At 43.2% G+C, this 24,008-nt stretch overlaps 1 protein-coding gene across 1 annotated transcript in view; it reads left to right on the top strand.

Moving 5' to 3' along the window:
• The window catches only part of LOC121584425 (adhesion G-protein coupled receptor V1-like), a 197,916-nt gene that overhangs the window by 110,542 nt on the left and 63,366 nt on the right, over positions 1–24,008 (top strand). The gene's annotated exons all lie outside the window — the stretch shown is intronic.

Below are 24,008 nucleotides of genomic sequence, written 5' to 3'. Positions count from 1 at the left end.
CGAATGGCCACTGAACTTAAGCGAGTAGCTGAGGAATGGGACCCTTTGATGAGCCGTTCGTTACAGTTCTCCAACGTAATCGATGGTGGCATGTCGGTGTACAAGGATCTTTTTGCAAAGAAGAAAAAAGAGCGACAACAGCTGCCTATCACTATGTTCTTCTCCCGAACAAACACACCTGCACCGCGGGCTTCAGAAGAAGAGAACACTGCAGAGCGCAGTCAGGATGCAGCGGCCCAGTCTGAAGAGCAGTGAAACGGCCTACACGTGAGTCACTGTATTTGTATACATGTAATAGTTGCTAATTGTAAAAAAAAAAAAGTTTTCTATTTCGCGGATTTCACTTATCGCGGGTCATTTTCGGAACGTAACCCCCGCGATAAACGAGGGATTACTGTATTTCTCTAAACTGTGTGTGTTTGAGATGAAATACAGGGAAGGGGATGTGTTGTCATTCCCAGTGTGTTTCCACCTCTCCCCGTGGGTTAGACTATGCCCCTGTGGTCCAGCAGACGAGGTCACTCTCTTGTTTTATCAATGAGGGGGGCTTGTTCAATAATGGTGACCCCAAAAACAGAAGCACCAGCGGCCTTGAACTTTGCCCCTCTTTCCAGACAAAGCTCTACAAACAGAGGCAGGAGGCCGGCGTGGCCTTTCTCCCACATCTGACTAGCACGGCCCTGCGGCCACGTGGACTGACTGGAGCACCTTGGGTCAGCAGCACTGACTGTGGCTGTCTTCACCACGAACCACGTTATAACTACATTATCACAGCATTACACAGCACCACAGCACGAACCACGTTATAACTACATTATCACAGCATTACACAGCACCACAGCACGAACCACGTTATAACTACATTATCACAGCATTACACAGCACCACAGCACGAACCACGTTATAACTACATTATCACAGCGTTCACAGCACCACAGCACGAACCACGTTATAACTACATTATCACAGCGTTCACAGCACCACAGCACGAACCACGTTATAACTACATTATCACAGCATTACACAGCACCACAGCACGAACCACGTTATAACTACATTATCACAGCGTTCACAGCACCACAGCACGAACCACGTTATAACTACATTATCACAGTATTACACAGCACCACAGCACGAACCACGTTATAACTACATTATCACAGCATTACACAGCACCACAGCACGAACCACGTTATAACTACATTATCACAGCATTACACAGCACCACAGCACGAACCACGTTATAACTACATTATCACAGCATTACACAGCACCACAGCACGAACCACGTTATAACTACATTATCACAGCATTACACAGCACCACAGCACGAACCACGTTATAACTACATTATCACAGCATTACACAGCACCACAGCACGAACCACATTATAACTACATTATCACAGCATTACACAGCACCACAGCACGAACCACGTTATAACTACATTATCACAGCATTACACAGCACCACAGCACGAACCACGTTATAACTACATTATCACAGCATTACACAGCACCACAGCACGAACCACGTTATAACTACATTATCGCAGCATTACACAGCACCACAGCACGAACCACGTTATAACTACATTATCACAGCATTACACAGCACCACAGCACGAACCACGTTATAACTACATTATCACAGCATTACACAGCACCACAGCACGAACCACGTTATAACTACATTATCACAGCATTACACAGCACCACAGCACGAACCACGTTATAACTACATTATCACAGCGTTCACAGTTTGAATCCCACTGTTAAATGCACTGTTTCCAAAGTCGAGAGACAGTTTGGAGGCCGAGAGAGCTGTACTACATCTGATTACATCGGCCAGATAGCCAATGCAGATTTGTATGTGTTGTGTTACAGTAATGATTTTCAACCCTATTAAGCATTACTTTGATGTTTGAGCTATATCAGTGGCCTTGACAGCTTATGGTTTTGCTCAGCTTTTCCCAGAAGTCTTATCTGGCATCCAATTTAATAGTAGCCTACAGTCCTACTACTGTGGCACGTCTATAGACCATTCTACTTGTTCTGCAGATTTAAACTAGTTTGTCAGTTTGTGTTTTATAAAGTAGTTCACGATGTTCAAAAATGTTATGCTGCTGCTGTTGTGTAAACAGTCATGTGGTTTTAGGCTTCTAGTTTTAAACAAAACTGTTGTTCTAAGTGTTTATTTAAGTCTGTGGGCAGGATAATCACTTTGACATGTCTCATTCTTGTTTTCGTGGGAGTTCTGAGAAACACTGGATTGCCATCATTACTTAGAACATTTAGTTATTTTTTTACCTTACTGTTTAAAGTGTATTTATTTTGGCTGTGTACTTTTACGGTGTACACGATAAATTAGTCATCATTCATTACCCTAGAAGTTTAAGTTTGTCCTTATATTGTCCTTTAACACACATTAAGTTGAAATATAGCTATGGGCTAGCGGAGTTGAGCCGTTCTGTATCTCAGCAGCCCAGGCTGTCACCACGTTGCCCGATAAACCAGCGGGTGCCCCTGGACTGTCTGACAGAGTGCCCACTCTCCTCCGCTGCTTTATTTTTTTGGAGACCAGGTTGCGTTAGCGGCTCTAAATCTGTTTCAGACTGAACTTTGGAAGGTGAGACGGGGCAAACTCACGGTCAACCCACTGGCTTGATATGGTTGTCTACTCAGAATGACGGGGTCAGTGGTGTTGTGTGGCTTTTGCATATAACTCTCTTCCCGGCACAGCCTCTTACTAGGATGATGTACTATTTGTTGATACCTCAGTATACCAGTATTGATGATGTACTATTTGTTGATACCTCAGTATACCAGTATTGATGATGTACTATTTGTTGATACCTCAGTATACCAGTATTGATGATGTACTATTTGTTGATACCTCAGTATACCAGTATTGATTATGTACTATTTGTTGATACCTCAGTATACCAGTATTGATGATGTACTATTTGTTGATACCTCAGTATACCAGTATTGATGATGTCTTAACTATGACATACAGTCATGTCAAATGGAACTTTGTGTAACCAGGGGCTTGGTTTCTTGGTTGAAAAGACCTTGCTCCATTTTCCACAGTGTTGTCACGTTGTGGCGTGTGCTTTCTAAACTGTAACAATGTTGAAATAAGACAAATGTAACATTGAAGAACGACACTGTGCAGGGCTGGAAGCACAATGAATGGTGTGCCGGCCCGAAATAGAAAAGGAGAAAGGATCCATTTCCTGGAAGAGCCTGGATGTGCTGATGTGTGGAAATGTCCCTAATTAGACTGGGCCCTGTTTACATGTAGACCTTCTGTTCCCAGTATACAATAACAGCCAATCACAATCAATCTGCCAAGTCATAGAGCTTTGTTTAGGTTAGCACTAGTCAGAGGAGTGTTGCGACAGAACCTGACTTCATCTGTCAAAAGGCGACGGTTACCATGACAACACACCGAAGAACACAGTCTCTCTCTCACCCACACACTCACGCAGGCACGCACGCACGCACACACACACACTCTCTCTCCTCTGACCGTGCCACTCAAGAAAGAGTGGTAGCTGGTCCAGCTGCTTTTGCTGTCAGTTGTTACCCACTCTGGCCTGTTGGGGTCCCTCTCCATCCATGGTCAGAGCACACAGAAAGCAGAACATTGTGAGAGCACACTAATACATGTCAAGGCTCTGCTCCAAGGGGAAACAGTTTAAGCCCTCCACTCTGTTTCCTATAAGTAATTTGCCAGTGTTCTGGATGCTTTACGCTGGAAACAGCTGTCCTACACTCAAGCAGTCAGGACAATCTTGAACAAAGCACTGCAGCCAGGCATCACTAAAGACAAGTACAGCCATACAATGTTAGTGTACAAAAGCTGCCTATGTGATGATGTTGGATAACAATTCCTTTCCTAAAGACATTCATTTGAAACAGCCAGACATAGTGGTTGAGTGGCTAAAACTACTGTGTAAGCAAATCAGTATTGGCTGTGTGGACAGCAGGACTGAACGTTCAGTGTCTAACCTGATCTGGCTCATGTATTGATCCACTCATTGATGAATGCAGAGGTCTTAGTACAGTGCAATACAGGGGGATCCCTCCTCGGTCAATGGGCCATTATACAGTGATCAAGCGCCCGCGCCTAATGGACAGGATCATGATATCAGGAAGTGATGTCATGATCCAGTGATGTAATCCCCCACCCCCCTCCAAATCTCTCAAATGGATGTCAAGTGGTCCCCCTGAATACTGAGAGGTGCGCTGGAGTACAGCGCACGGCGCCGCTCTGGTGATGACGCAACCAACCCAACTAACTAACAAACTAACCACTGGCTGGCTGTGACATAACCGTGGTGCCATTTGGACTAGCACGGTTTACTGTTGGCCCTGTGTCAGGAGGGCACACTGTAGAGGGGATGGGAAGCTGTGAGACGCTTCACTCAACATGGGTGGATGGTAGTAACAGGAAGGAGGTATACTGAGTGGCGCAGTGGTCTAAGGCACTGCATCGCAGTGCTAACTGTGCCACTAGAGATCCTGGTTCGAATCCAGGCTCTGTCGCAGCCGGCCGCGACCGGGAGACTCATGGGCGGCGCACAATTGGCCCAGCGTCGTCCAGGGTAGGGGAGGGAATGGCCGGCAGGGATGTAGCTCAGTTGATAGAGAGTGGCGTTTGCAACGCCAGGGTTGTGGGTTCATTTCCCACGGGGGGCCAGTATAAAAAAATATGTATTCACTAACTGTAAGTCGCTCTGGATAAGAGCGTCTGCTAAATGACTAAAATGTAAATGTAAAATACTGTGATGGTGTATGTGATGTGATTTGGTGCTGAACACCTTTTATTAGTGCTCTGGGACTCCCCCTCACATACTGTAGCAGTTCAGTTGGCAGTTCAACAGCTTTTAGGTGCAAAGAATCAGAAATGGCTTGGCATTCCTTTGAGTCTCCTTCTTTGCTGTCATTGTTATGGCTATGGTAATCTCGTTACCAGACACTTCCGCCCAAATGCCTGGGGACAAGGTTATGGCTATGGGGACCTGATTGAGTGGTAGCCATGTTTTCCAACATGTGACCATGGTCCCTGCTGGCCTTGCTGTCGGATGACCCTGGCTGGGAAAAGCTACCATGACAACCGAGAGCCCACTGTAACCTCTGCCATTTACCCTCTCTTGTAAAAAACAACTGGCTAAGAAGAAGACAGACAGACAGAGAGAACAGCAAGTTGCCTTACCCACTCTGTGTGTGTGCACGTGCGCGCGTGCACATGTGCATAACAACATAGAAATCACATGGTTATACCTTTTGTATCACCACCCTACACTCAGTAAGTCCATTGATTCCCACAGTTGTGCCTAGATGACTGAAGCGGATGACCTGGTTGTTTCACCACCTCAGCTACATCCTCCTGCCCTTCTGCCCTCTGAGGAACCACTATCATAGTCTCACGTATAGGAAGCCATGGTATTTTATATGAACACCCGCATCGCTCCTCTAGTCTTACCTTTGTGCAGGCTCGTGATGCATTGACCATCATTTCTGTTCCCTCCCTCGTTCCCCTCTCACCTCCGACTCCTCCAGATGGCCTCTGTGGTGCGGGTGGTGATGTCACAAGGGCGCGGAGGAGCATGGTGTTTGTTTGGATACGAAACAGGACAAACTGTTTATTTGATAACAGCCCAGTCCTTGTGGATTCAGCAAGGCTTGCGGAGAGTGTTGACCGAAAACATGAATGAACTTTACTGATACGCATTGACCTGAAGCAACAAGGTATCAAACACCAATAGCAAAATGGCTTCGCCATGGCACGCTGGGCTCTCTGTCAAAGAATGGCCATCACAGGTATTGTCATTGAGTGGGTCTGTTTGTTATAAGAGGATCAAATTTGTCCCTTTATCCTAGTGAATTAGGCATAGGCATTGCATTCTCCTATGGAACAGTGCTGCAACCACCATCAATTCAACATCATTATCCTTCATTATCCATTATTCTTCATTATACTCCATTTTGTATGATAAATTATCCTTCAATATATTTAATTATCTTTCATTATCCTTAATTATCCATTATCCTTCATTATCCTTCATTTTCATTATCCTTCATTATCTCTCCTTTTCTACCACCTAAAAATGTACATGGTTTAACATCTCGTACAGGAAAATATAGTGAAGTACAATATACAGTGCATTTGGAATGTATTCAGACCCCTTCCCTTTTTCCACATTTTGTTACGTTACAGCCTTATATTAAAATGGATTAAATAAAAAATGTCCCTCATCAATCTACACACAATACCCCATAATGACAAATCAAAAACAGGTTTGGAAATTGTTGAAAATGTATTAAAAATTAAAAACTGAAATACCTTATTTACATAAGTATTCAGACCCTTTGCTATAAGACTCGAAATTGAGCTCAGGTGCATCCTGTTTCCATTGATCATCCTTGAGATGTTTCTACAACTTGATTGGAGTCCACCTGTGGTAAATTCAATTGATTGGACATGAATTGGAAAGGCACACACCTGTCTATATAAGGTCCCACAGCTGACAGTGCATGTCAGAGCAAAAATCAAGCCATGCGGTCGGACCATCAAATCATTATTCAAGAAAGATCAAGTGTAATGTATTATAAAAAATAAAGTGAACTGGATGGAATATGGGACCTTGTGAAGATGCTGGAGGAAACAGGTACAAAAGTATCTATATCCACAGTAAAACGAGTCCTATAATCGACATAACCTGAAAGGCCACTCAGCAAGGAAGAAGCCACTGCTCCAAAACTGCCATAAAAAAGCCAGACTACGGTTTGCAACTGCACATGGGGACAAAGATCGTACTTTTTGGAGAAATGTCCTCTGGTCTGATGAAACAAAAATATAACTGTTTGGCCATAATGACCATCGTTATGTTTGGAGGAAAAAGGGAGTTGCTTGCAAGCCGAAGAACACCTTCACAAGGTCCTTTGCTGTTGTTCTGGGATTGATTTGCACTTTTCGCACCAAAGTACGTTCATCTCTAGGAGACAGAACGCGTCTCCTTCCCAAGCGGTATGATGGCTGTGTGGTCCCATTGTGTTTATACTTGCGTACTATTGTTTGTACAGATGAACGTGGTTCCTTCAGTGAAATAAGTGAAATAATTTGTCTGTAAAAAATTTTGGGAAAAATTACTTGTGTCATGCACAAAGTAGATGTCCTAACCGACTTGCCAAAACTATAGTTTGTTAACAAGAAATTTGTGGAGTGGTTGAAAAAGGAGTTTTAATGACTCCAACCTAAGTGTATGTAAACTTCTGACTTCAACTGTATATGTGTATACAGTGGGGGAAAAAAGTATTTAGTCAGCCACCAATTGTGCAAGTTCTCCCACTTAAAAAGATGAGAGAGGCCTGTAATTTTCATCATAGGTACACGTCAACTATGACAGACAAAATGAGAAAAAAAAATCCAGAAAATCACATTGTAGGATTTTTAATGAATTTATTTGCAAATTATGGTGGAAAATAAGTATTTGGTCAATAACAAAAGTTTCTCAATACTTTGTTATATACCCTTTGTTGGCAATGACACAGGTCAAACATTTTCTGTAAGTCTTCACAAGGTTTTCACACACTGTTGCTGGTATTTTGGCCCATTCCTCCATGCAGATCTCCTCTAGAGCAGTGATGTTTTGGGGCTGTCGCTGGGCAACACAGACTTTCAACTCCCCTCCAAAGATTTTCTATGGGGTTGAGATCAGGAGACTGGCTAGGCCACTCCAGGACCTTGAAATGCTTCTTACGAAGCCACTCCTTCATTGCCCGGGCGGTGTGTTTGGGATCATTGTCATGCTGAAAGACCCAGCCACGTTTCATCTTCAATGCCCTTGCTGATGGAAGGAGGTTTTCACTCAAAATCTCACGATACATGGCCCCATTCATTCGTTCCTTTACACAGATCAGTCGTCCTGGTCCCTTTGCAGAAAAAACAGCCCCAAAGCATGATGTTTCCACCCCCCATACTTCACAGTAGGTATGGTGTTCTTTGGATGCAACTCAGCATTCTTTGTCCTCCAAACACGACGAGTTGAGTTTTTACCAAAAAGTTCTATTTTGGTTTCATCTGACCATATGACATTCTCCCAATCCTCTTCTGGATCATCCAAATGCATTCTAGCAAACTTCAGACGGGCCTGGACATGTACTGGCTTAAGCAGGCGGACACGTCTTTCACTGCAGGATTTGAGTCCCTGGCGGCGTAGTGTGTTACTGATGGTAGGCTTTGTTACTTTGGTCCCAGCTCTCTGCAGGTCATTCACTAGGTCCCCCCGTGTGGTTCTGGGATTTTTGCTCACCGTTCTTGTGATCATTTTGACCCTACGGGGTGAGATCTTGCGTGGAGCCCCAGATCGAGGGAGATTATCAGTGGTCTTGTATGTCTTCCATTTCCTAATAATTGCTCCCACAGTTGATTTCTTCAAACCAAGCTGCTTACCTATTGCAGATTCAGTCTTCCCAGCCTGGTGCAGGTCTACAATTTTGTTTCTGGTGTCCTTTGTCAGCTCTTTGGTCTTGGCCATAGTGGAGTTTGGAGTGTGACTGTTTGAGGTTGTGGACAGGTGTCTTTTATACTGATAACAAGTTCAAACAGATGCCATTAATACAGGTAACGAGTGGAGGACAGAGGAGCCTCTTAAAGAAGAAGTTACAGGTCTGTGAGAGCCAGAAATCTTGCTTGTTTGTAGGTGACCAAATACTTATTTTCCACCATAATTTGCAAATAAATTCATAAAAAATCCTACAATGTGATTTTGTGGATTTTTTTTTCTCAATTTGTCTTTCATAGTTGACGTGTACCTATGATGAAAATTACAGGCCTCTCTCATCTTTTTAAGTGGGAGAACTTGCACAAATAGTGGCTGACTAAATACTTTTTTTCCCCACTGTATATATGTATGTATATGTGTTTTACAAAAAAATATATGGGGGATTGGAAATTATGCAGACAATTACATTGATGGAAGCTACATTCTATCTGCAATATTAATGCTGATCTACACCCTTCAAAAATAACATGAGGACAAAGAAATTGTCCGTAGAGCTCCGAGATAGGATTGTGTCTAGGCACAGATCTGGGGAAGGTTATCAAAACATTTCTGTAGCATTGAAGGTCCCCAAGAACACAGTGGCCTCCGTCATTCTTTAAATGGAAGAAGTTTGGAATCACCAAGACTCTTCCTAGAGCTGGCCGCCCAGCCAAACTGAGCAATCGGGGGAGAAGGGCCTTGGACAGGGAGGTGACCAAGAAGCCAATGGTCACTCTGACAGAGCTCCAGAGTTCCTCTGTGGAGATGGGAGAACCTTCCAGAAGGACAACCATCTCTGCAGCACTCCACCAATCACACCTTTATGGTAGAGTGTCCAGACGGAAGCCACTCCTTAGTAAACGGCACATGACAGCCCGCTTGGAGTTTGCCAAAAGGCACGTAATGGACTCTCAGACCACGAAAATCAATATTCTCTGGTCTGATGAAACCACGATTGAACTCTTTGGCCTAAATGCCAAGCGTCACGTCTGGAGGAAACCTTACACCATCCCTACGGTGAAGCATGGTGGTGGCAGTATCATGCTGTGGGGATGTTTTTCAGCGGCAGGGACTGGGAGACTAGTCAGGATCGAGGGGAAGATGAACGGAGGAAAGTACAGAGCGATCCTTAATGAAAACCTGCTCCAGAGCGCTCAGGACCTCAGACTTTGGCCGAAGGTTCATCTTCCAACAGGACAACGACCCTAAGCACACAACCAAGACAACGCCGGAGTGGCTTCGGGACAAGTGTCTTTGAGTGGCCCAGCCAGAGCCCGGACTTGAACCTGATCGGACATCTTTGGAGAGACCTGGAAATGACAGAGCTTGAGAGAATCTGCAGAGAGGAATGGGTGAATCTTCCCAAATACAGGTGTGCCAAGCTTGTAGCATCAGACCCAAGAAGACTCGAAGCTGTAATTGCTGCCAAAGGTGCTTCAACAAAGTACTGAGTAAAGGGTCTGAATACTTACACTATCATTCAAAAGTTTGGGGTCACTTATACATTTCCTTGTTTTCCATGAAAACATACATGAAATGAATTTGAATAGGAAATGTAGCAAAATGCATAGGAAATGTAGTCAATGACAAGGTTAGAAATAATGTTTTTTAATTGAAATAATAATTGTGTCCTTCAAACTTTGCTTTCATCAAAGAATCCTCAATTTGCAGCAATTACAGCCTTGCAGACCTTTGGCATGCTAGTTGTCAATTTGTTGAGGTAATCTGAAGAGATTTCACCCCATGCTTCCTGAAGCACCTCCCACAAGTTTGATTGGCTTGATGGGCACTTCTTACGTACCATACGGTCAAGCTGCTCCCACAACAGCTCAATAGGGTTGAGATCCGGTGACTGTGCTGGCCACTCCATTATAGACAGAATACCAGCTGACTGCTTCTTCCCTAAATAGTTATTGCATAGTTTAGAGCTGTGCTTTGGGTCATTGTCCTGTTGTAGGAGGAAATTGGCTCCAATCAAGTGCCGTCCACAGGGTATGGCATGGCGTTGCAAAATGGAATGATAGCCTTCCTTCTTCAAGATCCCTTTTACCCTGTACAAATCTCCCACTCTACCACCACCGAAGCACCCACAGACCATCACATTGCCTCCACCATGCTTGACAGATGGCATCAAGCACTCCTCCAGCATCTTTTAATTTGGTCTGCATCTCACAAATGTTCTTCTTTGTGATCCGAACACCTCAAACTTCAATTTGTCTGTCCATAACACTTTTTTCCAATCTTCCTCAGTCCAGTGTCTGTGTTATTTTGCCCATCTTAATTTTTTCTTTTTATTGGCCAGTCTGAGATATGGCTTTTTCTTTGTAACTCTGCCTAGAAGGTCAGCATCCCGGAGTCGCCTCTTCACTGTTAACGTTGAGACTGGTGTTTTGCGGGTACAATTTAATGAAGCTGCCAGTTGAGGACCTGTGAGACGTCTGTTTCTCAAACTAGACACTCTAATGTATTTGTCCTCTTGCTCAGTTGTGCACCGGGGCCTCCCACTCCTCTTTCTATTCTGGTTAGAGCCAGTTTGCGCTGTTCTGTGAAGGGAGTCGTACACAGCGTTGTACGAGATCTTCAGTTTCTTGGCAATTTCTCGCATGGAATAGCCTTAATTTATCAGAACAAGAATAGACTGACGAGTTTCAGAAGAAAGTCATTTGTTTCTGGCCATTTTGAGCCTGTAATCGAACCCACAATTGCTGATGCTCCAGATACTCACCTAGTCCCAAGAAGGCCAGTTTTATTGCTTATTTAATCAGCACAACAGTTTTCAGCTGTGCTAACATAATTGCAAAAGGGTTTTCTATTTATCAATTAGCCTTTTAAAATGATAAACTTGGATTAGCAAACACAACACAGGACTGATGGTTGCTGATAATGGGCCTCTGTACGCCTATGTAGATATTCCATTAAAAATCAGCCATTTCCAGCTACAATAGCCATTTACAACATTAACAATGTCTACACTGTATTTCTAATCAATTTGATGTTATTTTAATGGGGTAATTGCTTTTCTTTCGAAAACAAGTGACCCCAAACTTTTGAATGGTAGTGCATGTAAATGTGATTTTTCAGTTTTTTATTTGTAACAAATTTGATAAACATTTCTAAAAACCTATTTTTGCTTTGTCATTATTGGGTATTGTGTGTAGATTGATAAGGAAAAAAAACATAAGTAACGCAACTAAATGTGGAAAAAGGGGTCTGAAAACTTTCCGAATGCACTGTATGTAGGTAGCAGTTAGATGTTCCCATTTCCTCTGCTGTTGTTGTTGTTGTTGTTTGAACTCTGAGCACGTACTGTGCTCCCGGTAGGTTGTTTTTCACTCCGTCACCATCCTACCTGGGTAGGCAGCTCACATGCCTTTTCATAAATCAGGTGCAGTTAATTCTCTTTTGGTGTAACAGCGCAACAAGCAACATGGTCTCAGATAAAGACTTGCAATACTATACATCCTCCAAAATGTATGATAAGTTACATCATCCCATTCATATGTTATTATACGACCGGGTACGAGGTATGATACTATACGTCCTCTAATTCGTAAGATATTGTGCGACCGCTATTCCATTCACAATGTAACCTAACATAAAGTAACATATCATACAAAATGGGGTGGGACAGATTTACGTATAGAATAATATGAATTGCCCTGAGACCACATTGTCCCACACTGCCCCACTAACCCACCAACGAGTGAGCTAGCCATCCCTATGTGACCTGACACACTTATCTCCCTCATTTAACTTTAAGCATCAGTTGTCAGAGCACCTTACCGATCACTGCACCTGTACACAGCCCATCTGAAATTAGCCCACCCAACTACCTCATCCCTATATTGTTATTTATTTTTGCTCATTTGCCCCCAGTATCTCTATTTGCACATCATCTACATTTTAGTCATTTAGCAGACGCTCTTATCCAGAGTGACTTACAGTTAGCGCATACATTATTTTATCGAACCCACAACCCTGGCGTTGCAAACGCCATGCTCTACCAACTGAGCTACATCCCCTGCCGGCCATTCCCTCCCCTACCCTGGACGACGCTGGGCCAATTGTGCGCCGCCCCATGGGTCTCCCGGTCGCGGCCGGCTACGACAGAGCCTGGATTCGAACCAGGATCTCTAGTGGCACAGCTAGCACTGCGATGCAGTGCCTTAGACCACTGCGCCACTCGGGAGATACACTATAGCCTATTTATCATCTCTTGCACATCTATCATTCCAGTGTTAATACTAATTGTAATTATTTTGCACTATAGCCTATTTATTGCCTTACCTCCATAACTTGCTACATTTGCACACACTGTATATATATTTTCTGTTGTATTTTTGACTTTATGTTTTGTTTACCCCATATGCAACTCTGTGTTGTTGTTTTTATCGCACTGCTTTGCTTTATCTTGGTCAGGTCGCAGTTGTAAATGAGAACTTGTTCTCAACTGGCTTACCTGGTTAAATAAAGGTGAAATAAATAAATAATTAAAAAAAATGGGGTGGGGCTGCTGGAGGAGACCAGTAGCAGGCTTCTTGCCTGTGTCTGAGGGGTGGAAAGAGGAAGCTGGGGCTCATTGGGGATGGGGGTGGGGGTGGGGGTCGGCGTGGGCTTAAGCTGGTGCTCTGCGCCCCATCTCTGTCTGAACAAAAGCAGCTGAGGAAACACCCACGATGCTGCCTGGGCTGGAAAGAGCTAGTTCAGACCGGTAGCTGATAGAGGAGGAGGGGACGGAGGGAGAGAAGGAGGGGGCAGGACGGCCGACTGGTGCTATGGAACGTCTGGCGGACAGGTCTCCACTCCCACTGATGTAATGCTTCTGCCAGATCCTATTATTAGCCCAGTGGTACGCTAGCTATCTAGCATCAGCACACAGTGCTATCGATTGGCTTAGATTAGCACAACACAAGGAAGGGAGGATGCCTCAATGACCAGCACCAAGAAGCCCTGATAGCGTTGCAGTGTGTTTACTTAATGCCTCGCACTCATTGTTCTACATAATCAAATGTTCTTCTGTGCACTTGTGTAAAGTACTTAAGTATAAATACTTGAAAGTACTACTTAAGTCGTTTTTTGGGGTATCTATATTTTACTTTACTATTTATATTTAAATTACTTTTACTTCACTACATTCCTAAAGAAAATTATGTACCTTTTACTCCATACATTTTCCCTGACACCCAAAAGTACTCATTACATTTTGAATGCTTAGCATGACAATGAAATAGTCTAATTCACACATCCATTTACATTTATATTTTAGTCATTTAGCAGACGCTCTCATCCAGAGCAACTTACAGTTAGTGAGTGTATACATTTTCATACTGGCCCCCCGTGGGAAACGCAACCCTGGCGTTGCAGGCACCATGCTCTACCAACTGAGCTACAGGGGAAACATCCCTGGTCATCCCTACAGCCTCTTATCTGGTGGACTCACTAAACACATGCTTCGTTTGTAAATGACGTCTGAGTGTTGCCATGGCTATCTGTAAATTAATAAAAAACAAGAAAATGATGCCATCTGGTTTGCTTAATATAAAGATTTATACTTTTGCTTTTGATGCTTAAGTATATTTTATCAATTACATTTCCCTTTGATACTTATGTATATTTAAAACCAAATACTTTTAGACTTTTACTCAAGTTGTATTATACTGGGTGACTTTCACTTTTACTTGAGTCATTTTCTATTAAGGTATCTTTACTTTTACTCAAGTATGACAATTGGGTACTTTTTCCACCACTGCTTCTGTGAGGCTATGTTTTTATCACAAAAGCTGCTGTTTTCAGTGATTGCTGAATCATTAGCAAAAACGTTGTTTCCTAGTTTGCAGTTTGATCCTAAATGCATGCAACAGCTTTTTGTTACCATCAATGGCTTAAATAGATAATAAGCCAATTGGATGTCAATTAGATGCCAATTTGTTGTAGGCTTTAGTGAGACCTCAAAGCTTGTTCATACCTCGTTTGCATACCTCAGATACATTGGATTTCATCTTGAGATCGCTTTATTTATCCCAAAGGCAGAAAAACAACCTCCAGCTGGCACCGAGACAGCACAATCAGACATCACCTCTAATCCCTTCAGACCAGAGACAGAAAAACAATAACAACCTGGCATCCAACCGTGTGCTATCACCAGAGAACAAAATGGAGCCCGCTGCTGAACTGTGGGGCCAATGGCGTTCCCCCGAGTCCTCTGCCTTGGCCTTGGTGCATGATGACAAACACACATGCAGTCTTCCACAGAGGAAGCTCTATTCCCCTAGCCCCATCTCTGCTCTTCCACTCTGCCGCAATGCCAGGCATCTACAGTGGGGAAAAAAAGTATTTAGTCAGCCACCAATTGTGCAAGTTCTCCCACTTAAAAAGATGAGAGAGGCCTGTAATTTTCATCATAGGTACACGTCAACTATGACAGACAAAATGAGAAAAGAAATTCCAGAAAATCACATTGTAGGATTTTTTATGAATTTATTTGCAAATTATGGTGGAAAATAAGTATTTGGTCACCTACAAACAAGCAAGATTTCTGGCTCTCACAGACCTGTAACTTCTTCTTTAAGAGGCTCCTCTGTCCTCCACTCATTACCTGTATTAATGGCACCTGTTTGAACTTGTTATCAGTATAAAAGACACCTGTCCACAACCTCAAACAGTCACTCTCCAAACTCCACTATGGCCAAGACCAAAGAGCTGTCAAAGGACACCAGAAACAAAATTGTAGACCTGCACCAGGCTGGGAAGACTGAATCTGCAATAGGTAAGCAGCTTGGTTTGAAGAAATCAACTGTGGGAGCAATTATTAGGAAATGGAAGACATACAAGACCACTGATAATCTCCCTCGATCTGGGGCTCCACGCAAGATCTCACCCCGTGGGGTCAAAATGATCACAAGAACGGTGAGCAAAAATCACAGAACCACCTAGTGAATGACCTGCAGAGAGCTGGGACCAAAGTAACAAAGCCTACCATCAGTAACACATTACGCCGCCAGGGACTCAAATCCTGCAGTGCCAGACGTGTCCCCCTGCTTAAGCCAGTACATGTCCAGGCCCGTCTGAAGTTTGCTAGAGTGCATTTGGATGATCCAGAAGAGGATTGGGAGAATGTCATATGGTCAGATGAAACCAAAATATAACTTTTTGGTAAAAACTCAACTTGTCGTGTTTGGAGGACAAAGAATGCTGAGTTGCATCCAAAGAACACCATACCTACTGTGAAGCATGGGGGTGGAAACATCATGCTTTGGGGCTGTTTTTCTGCAAAGGGACCAGGACGACTGATCCGTGTAAAGGAAAGAATGAATGGGGCCATGTATCGTGAGATTTTGAGTGAAAACCTCCTTCCATCAGCAAGGGCATTGAAGATGAAACGTGGCTGGGTCTTTCAGCATGACAATGATCCCAAACACACCACCCGGGCAACGAAGGAGTGGCTTCGTAAGAAGCATTTCAAGGTCCTGGAGTGGCCTAGCCAGTCTCCAGATCTCAACCCCATAGAAAATCTTTGGAGGGAGTTGAAAGTCCGTGTTGCCCAGCGACAGCCCCAAAACATCACTGCTCTAGAAGAGATCTGCATGGAGGAATGGGCCAAAATACCAGCAACAGTGTGTGAAAACCTTGTGAAGACTTACAGAAAACGTTTGACCTGTGTCCTTGCCAACAAAGGGTATTTAACAAAGTATTGAGAAACTTTTGTTATTGACCAAATACTTATTTTCCACCATAATTTGCAAATAAATTCATAAAAAATCCTACAATGTGATTTTCAGGATTTTTTTTTCTAATTTTGTCTGTCATAGTTGACGTGTACCTATGATGAAAATTACAGGCCTCTCTCATCTTTTTAAGTGGGAGAACTTGCACAATTGGTGGCTGACTAAATACTTTTTTCCCCCACTGTATCTATCTCCTGGGTGCAGGGGTGCCTGGGACTGGGTTGCATGTGTGAGAGAGAGAGACCCTGGTACCCTGGGATCAGAAATTAGAGGCAGGCTTTTAGTTGTTTTTGCAGGCGTGCCTTAGTGGTTCCTATTTTACCAGAGTGTACTGTGTATATACGGTCACATCCAAAATTAATGGGACCCTTGATAAAAAGGAGTAAAAATGAATACAGCTATATTGTATGCTCAAAAAACGATCATGTTATACTAATACAATTGCTCAGAGAAAGATATTTTGTTTAACAAATAATACTTTTTCTCTCAAAAAGATAGGGGTCAAAATTATTGGCACCCCTGTTTTCAATAATCTGGCACCCTCCCTTGCAAGGATAACGGCACTGAGCCTTTAAAAATATATACAGTACCAGTCAAAAGTTTGGACACACCTACTCATTCAAGATTTTTGATTCTTCAACGTAGCCACCCTTTGCCTTGATGACAGCTTTACACACTCTTGGCATTCTCTCAACCTGCATTTCTAACAGTCTTGAAGGAGTTCCCACATATGCTGAGCACTTGTTGGCTGCTTTTCCTTCACTCTGTGGTCCATCTGATCCCAAACCATCTCAATTTGGTTGAGGTCGGGTGATTGTGGAAGCCAGGTCATCTGATGCAGCACTCCATCACTCTGGAGGTGTGTTTTGGGTCATTGCCCTGTTGAAAAACAAAATGATAGTCCCACTAAGCGCAAACCAGATGGGATGGCATATTGCTGCAGAATGCTGTGGTAGCCATGCTGGTTAAGTGTGCCTTGAAGTCTAAATAAATCACCAACAGTATCACCAGCAAAGCACCCCAACACCATCACACCTCCTCCTCCATGCTTCACGGTGGGAACCACACATGCGGAGATCACCCGTTCACCTACTCTGAGTTTCACAAAGACACAGTGGTTGGAACCAGAAATCTGTAGATTATTGACCAAAAATGATTTCATGCCTTCAAAAAGTATTCACACCCATTCACTTTTTCCACATTTTGTTGTTACAAAGTGGGATTAAAATGGATTAGTTGTCATTTTGTATAAAAAATAAAACACTAATATATCTTAATTAGATAAGTATTCCTCCCCCCCAGACTGAACCAGGTTTTCCTCTATGATTTTGCATGTGCTTAGCTGTATTCCGTTTATACATTTCTTTTACTCCCTAGTCCTTGCCAGTGACAAGCATACCCATAACAGGTTGCAGCCACCACCATGCTTTGAAAACATGAAGAGTGGTACTCAGTGAAGTGTTGGATTTGCCCTAAACATAAAGCTTTGTATTCAGGACAAAAAGTGCATTTCTTTGCCACATTTTTTACTTAAGTGCCTCGTTGCAAACATGATGGATATTCAGCTTCTCCTTTTTTTATTTTGACTCATCTACCAATCGGTGCTCTTCTTTGCAAGGCATTGAAAAACCTCCCTGGTCTATGTGGTTGAATCTGTGCTTGAAATTCACCACTCAATTGGGGGACCTTACAGATAATTGTGTTTGGTACAGAGATGAGATAGTCATAAAAACAATCATGTTAAACACTATTATTGAACACAGGATGAGTCCATGCAACTTATTATGTGATTTGTTGAGCACATTTTTACTCCTGAACTTATTTAGGCTTGCCATAACAAAGGGGTTGAATACTTATCGACTCAAGACCTTTCAGCTTTTCATTTTTCATAAATTGTGAAAATGTTCTACAAACAAAATTCCTCTTTGACATTATGGGGTATTTTGTATAGATCAGTGACACAAAATCTCAATTTAATCCATTTTAAATTCAGGCTGTAACAGAACAAAATGTGTGAATACTTTCTGAAGGCACTGTATGTAAGGTTTATGCTTTCTGAACCCTGAGTCTCACCCAGCAGAGAACAGTACGTCCCTGGCTGCTGTGCAACAGTTGTTTGACTGAAATAATAAAAGATAACAATACTAACATAAAGTAAATGGCTCAGTACACACACACTCACACCCACCCACCACACACACACCCTCTTCTCAAGGCCCTCTGGCTAGAGTAGCACCACTGTCGGGTCTCTGTTATGTCATCACAGGGTCACCATTAGCCAACAGACAAGATAGAGAGAGGTGTGGTGATTTAGCTATCATGACTCGGCTGTTTAGCTATGTAGCCACAGCAGCTGCAGCCCCTCTAGCCTCTACTTACAGTTACACACGTCTGTGCTAGCTACCACCACCACCACACTAAAGGCTATACACATCAACAGAAACCATCCAAGCCAACGAGGTAGCTACATAGGTACCACCTCTGTAGGACTTTACAAAACAGATGATTAAAACACTTTAACCCTGTGGTATACCTGTTCTCTCAATTAGGGTCAATGGAGTTTGGAGCAGTGGAAGGGGGTGCTGGTTTGGGAGTGTGGTGGTCAAGGTCTCAGACAGAAAGGTCATGAGGAGACAGAGAGGCTGTCTGAAACAGAAGGGGGATGGGTGGGGTTGCACTGTCACTTTGATCAATGGACAGGCTCTGTCTGGGGATGGGCTAATTGACTGGAGCTGACTCTCTCCCTGCCATGAAATATAGGCTACACTCTGACAAGGCATGTGAAGAAGAGAAAAAGTTTGTGAGTGCAGCCTGGTCTAATAGACTAGACATAACATAGTAAACATAAATCCGGGACACTCAAATAAGTATGATACGTTATGTTTGGTATGGTTACATAAGACAGAAGGTTACTTAAGGCAAAAGCGAAAGTAGGGTGGTTGGTCGGAGTGGATGGGTGAGCGTATAATGTGAATACAACACGAACATCTAGTAACCCAAAAGTTGCGTGTTCGAATCTCATCACAGACAGCTTTAGCATTTTAGCTACTTACTACTTTTTGCAACTACTTAGAATGTTAGCTAACCCTTCCCCTAACCCTAAACCTTTAACCTAATTCCTAACCCTAACCTTAACCCTAACCCCTAGCCTAGCTAACGTTAACCACCTAGCTAACTTTAGTGTTGGCCACCTAGCCCCCTAGCTAATGTTAGCCACAAACGTAACATATCATACTAATTGGAGTGTCCCGGATTTACATTTACTATGTTACTTGTACCCCTGAGTCCATGTTGGTGTCAGTGGCGTGTATTCATGGATACTAAGGGAAGCCAGGCTTCCCCCAAAAATGTACCAATAAAAAAAAGAGTAAAACATATCAAATGCATTTATCTTTCGTCTCACTGTGTTTCATAATTTTCCTTCAATTCGCAAGTGGCTGAATGTATCTCACCGGAAGAAAGCATCCGAGCGAGCAAACAACGCCCCTCTGTCTCTGTATGTGTAGCCCCATCTATCTGATGCTGTCTGGTCAAAAAGAGTATGATATTGTTGCCACCCATAGCATTGAATGCAAGGGAATCCAGCGAGCATTTGGCCTCCCTTATTATTATCACAATCAGCGTTGAGCTAAACTGAGTGAATTCAACTGTGAATGGTCCTAGCGCACCCAAAAAAAGTGTCAAGCGAAGCCAGTTTGGATTTGGCTTCACACCAATCACATCACATCAGAAGCCAAATGTAATTGACAAAAAAAAACTTGAATTGTTGTCCTCCGGTGGCTAGCTGGCTAAAATTGGTCCTTTCCTAAATTAGCCATTGGATGGAGATTTGGACTTGTGGTTTTACTTCATTCTCTGTACTGGCCAATAATTATAACGGTGATTCTGATCCAACCATAAATTCATTCATTGTGCCTCTGGCCTGAGATGATGGAAGTTCAGTATGTAGCTAGATATAATAGGCTAATGTTAACTAGCTAAAGTTGCCCATATAAAGGAAGTTAGCAATCATTTTAGCCAGGTAACCGAGGACAACAAAAACTAAAAGCGTGTACTGTATGAGAGTCGTAGACCATTTAGGGAACATGAAAAAGAGGAGGATGGCATTGGTGTTTCTCTACAAGTACGGTGAGTCAACAGGTTTTTTTCTACTTACACACACAGAAATCAGTACCATGGACAGCCACATGCTATTTAGCTTACATTGTTTGGGGAATCTTTTAGTTGTCACTGTATAAGACTAAGCATAGGTGATTTGATGATGTTGAAATACTGGAGGAAGCTCCTGTTTTCGTTGTTCTCCGGTATTATTATAATATATTTTTCTATATATATTTTGTGATATCCAATTGCGATCTTGTCTCATCGCTGCAACTCCCCAACGGGCTCGGGAGAGGCGAAGGTTGAGTCATGCGTCCTCCGAAAACATGACCCGCCAAACTGCGCTCCTTACCACCCACCCGCAAGCCAGCTGCACCAATATGTCGGAGGAAACACTGTTCAACTGAAGACCGAAGTCAGCCTGCAGGCGCCCGGCCCACTACAAGGAGTCGCTAGAGCGCGAAGAGCCAAACCCTCCCCTAACCCAGACAATGCTGGGCCAATTGTGCGCTGCCTCATGGGTGTCCCGGTCATGGCCGGTTATGACACAGATCGAACCCGGGTCTGTAGTGATGCCTCAAGCACTGCAATGCGATGCCTTAGACCACTGCGCCACTCGGAAGGCCCACTCTCTGGTATTCTAAATCAGTAGTTAATTTGATTGACCATACTGTAGGTCAATGTTTGTTACATGCAATATGCTTTGTGGACTCTACCGGACAGATGTTGCTCTCCGGCTTTGTGATGAAACAAAGGTATGGTTGAATTTATTCTGCCAGTGTGTCTTCTTATTGTCTCGGACTTAGGCTTATATGTCACGGTGTCAAGGCATATGAACTAACAGGTTATAGAGCAAACAACGCAATTATCACAACACATAGTGATTTTACCCACGCACCACTGCTGGTTGGTTGGCATGTGTGCATGCGTGCATGTGCCCGTGTGCAATGCTTGTGGCATGATGTGCCCTTGGCTAACCCAAGGTTTTATTCGGGCCCAATAACTGCTGCCCGAAATCACAATTCCAAGTAACCACCTGTTTCAAAGGCTTCATTCCAGGTCCTTCCTGTATCTTCCCACCCCTTCTCACACCATACAGAGCTGCAAAACAAACGGGAAACTGAATTACCCCATTTGATTATTTAAATAAAGCCTGACTTTTCGCATAACTCAACAATAGAATCTGAGATATGGGGTGTGTGGAGTTGCTAACTATCTGTTTTCTTTGGAAAGGTCACTCTGTAACCATGGTGGCAGGGTGGGGTTTCACCCAATTGCCATGTTCCCATCTTGAGCCCTTCTTAAGAGCAACTTGAAAAGAACAACAGGACAGAAAGGACCAACCAACCGACCCACCACCCTAATGGAGGTGTTATCTCAGCACCGAGCTGAAATGACACAGCTTTATGTTCTATTTGTTGCCCTAGGTTGCCCTGGGCAACCGCATTGTGAAGTAAATCGAGCACAGCTGTGGCGGGATAGGCAGCGCAACCTAGTACATAACTTGTTTGGTTGGAAGGGAGAGCCTGTTTGCTCTCTCGCGCGGCTTAGGTGCTTATATGGAGAGCTGTTGGTCTTTGTGATGTTTACTGAGTCATCATGGATAGGCTATTGCTCTGGGCTAGTGGCCCCTCCTGTCATCCTGGGGTTTCGATACCAATGTTGCTCTATCATGGATATCTACCTAGCTCCCTGAGAATTACTGTATGCGGATGGTCCTCCGACAATTTGAGGGTTACGAAAGCAGTAGTTATAAAACTCTGCACACTTATGAGAATCAGTAACGTAAATACTGTACATATTTAGTTGAACTACACTACCGGCCAAAAGTTTTAGAACACCTACTCATTCAAGGGTTTTTCTTAATTTTTTTACAATTTTCTACATTGTAGATGTCACGATCGTCATAATAAGTGGAACAAGGCGCAGCGTGATATGCGTACATCTCTTTTAATAGTACTTAATACACGATACAAAATACAAAAACAACAAAACGAAACGTGAAGTCCTCGGTTAACAAACACAAACCAACACGGAACAAGATCCCACGAATAACAAGTGCACACAAGGCTGCCTAAGTATGGTTCCCAATCAGAGACAACAAGCAACAGCTGATTCTCGTTGCCTCTGATTGAGAACCACCCCGGCCAACACAGAAACACATAACCTAGAACATACCATAGAAACACGAAACATAGACTCTACACAACGAAACTAACACCCTGGCTCAACATACAAGAGTCCCCAGAGCCAGGGCGTGACAGTAGAATAATAGTGAAGACATCAAAACTATGAAATAACACATATGGAATCATGTAGTAACCAAAAAAGTGTTAAACAAATCAAAATATATTTGAGATTTGAGATTCTTGAAATAGCCATTGCCTTGATGACAGCTTTGCACACTCTTGGCATTCTCTCAACCAGCTTCACCTGGAATACTTTTCCAACAGTCTTGAAAGAGTTCCCACATATGCTGAGCACTTGTTGGCTGCTTTTCCTTCTGGATAAAGTGTTTAACACTTTTTTGGTTACTACATGATTCCATATGTGTTATTTATAGTGTTGATGTCTTCACTATTATTCAACAATGTAGAAAATTGTCAAAAAATAAAGAAAAACCCTAAAACTTTTGTCTGGTAGTGTATATTCTTGTAACACTGACATTTGAGTGTCAACCTGATAAATACAAGTCAGCTGTGCAAACATGTTATCTACTCCAACAAGACATGAGTCAATACACAGACGTACTGAGTCCTGTCAAAAAACAACTTGTCAAGAAACTAACCCCCAGGCTCACACAAACGTTATGTAATTCACACCTACATGTTGTTATCTGTGTGTGTGAAAGGGGGTGAAGTTTATGGTTTATTAGTATGGTATGTACCATACTGTGTGTTTACACCAGCATGGTACGTTGATGCTGCAGTCTGATGATGTGAGGATGATGATGCACCTAGATAGTTGCAAGAGAGATGAAGAGGCATAATTCTGCAGTGTGCTTGACCTGCCATCTGGACGTGCTGAAGCTCTCCTGCCTGTCTCACTTTCATTCCCTCTCTCTCATTCTCTCTCTCTGCCTGTTTCTCTCTCTCTCTTTCTTTCTATCTCTCTCTCTTTCTTTCTATCTCTCTCTCTGCCTGTTTCTCTCTCTCTCTCTCTCTCTCTCTCTCTCTCTCTCTCTCTCTCTCTCTCTCTCTCTCTCTCTCTCTCTCTCTCTCTCTCTCTCTCTCTCTCTCTCTCTCTCTCTGCCTACCTGTTTCTCTATCTCTCTCTTTCTCTCTCTCTTTTTCTTTCTCTCTCTCTTTCTTTCTCTCTCTTTCTTTCGCTCTCTCTCTCTCTCTCTCTGCCTGCTTACCTATTTCTCTATCTATTTCTTTCTCTCTCTCTCTCTCTCTCTCTCTTTCTTTCTTTCTCTCTCTTTCTTTCTTTCTCTCTCTCTCTCTCTCTCTCTCTCTCTCTCTCTCTCTCTCTCTCTCTCTCTCTCTCTCTCTCTCTCTCTCTCTCTCTCTCTCTCTCTCTCTCTCTCTCTCTCTCTCTCTCTCTCTCTCTCTCTGCCTGCCTGTCTCTCTCTCTCTCTCTCTCTCTCTCTCTCTCTCTCTCTTTCGTTATCTCTCTCTCTCTCTCTC

Source organism: Coregonus clupeaformis, chromosome 16 (genome assembly GCF_020615455.1).
Source record: "Coregonus clupeaformis isolate EN_2021a chromosome 16, ASM2061545v1, whole genome shotgun sequence".
Taxonomy (NCBI): Eukaryota; Metazoa; Chordata; class Actinopteri; order Salmoniformes; family Salmonidae; genus Coregonus; species Coregonus clupeaformis.
Note: the sequence above shows the minus strand (reverse complement) of the source record. Positions and strands in the feature narration are given on the sequence as shown.